Source organism: Etheostoma spectabile, chromosome 10, assembly GCF_008692095.1.
Source record: "Etheostoma spectabile isolate EspeVRDwgs_2016 chromosome 10, UIUC_Espe_1.0, whole genome shotgun sequence".
Taxonomy (NCBI): domain Eukaryota; kingdom Metazoa; phylum Chordata; class Actinopteri; order Perciformes; family Percidae; genus Etheostoma; species Etheostoma spectabile.
Genome location: NC_045742.1, coordinates 15,213,175 through 15,213,425, shown reverse-complemented (window position 1 = coordinate 15,213,425; position 251 = coordinate 15,213,175).

The following is a 251-nucleotide window of genomic DNA, read 5'->3' as shown; positions in this document are numbered from 1 at the left end:
GTCTGTCACAGTAACTTGAAATTGAGTTTTGTGAACTGAATTTAAATTCTGAGAACTGAATGTGAAGATATGTAGAGTGTTGAATTTTCATTGATGATCATAATTTATTGGATTTCAGTTCCAAACGAATAAATTCAATTTCAAACTATACAATTCAGAGTCAGTTTTTCAATACAATGATTCAAATTAAACAATACAATTTCAAATGATGTGATTCAAATTCACTTTTTCAATGCAATTATTCAAGTTTA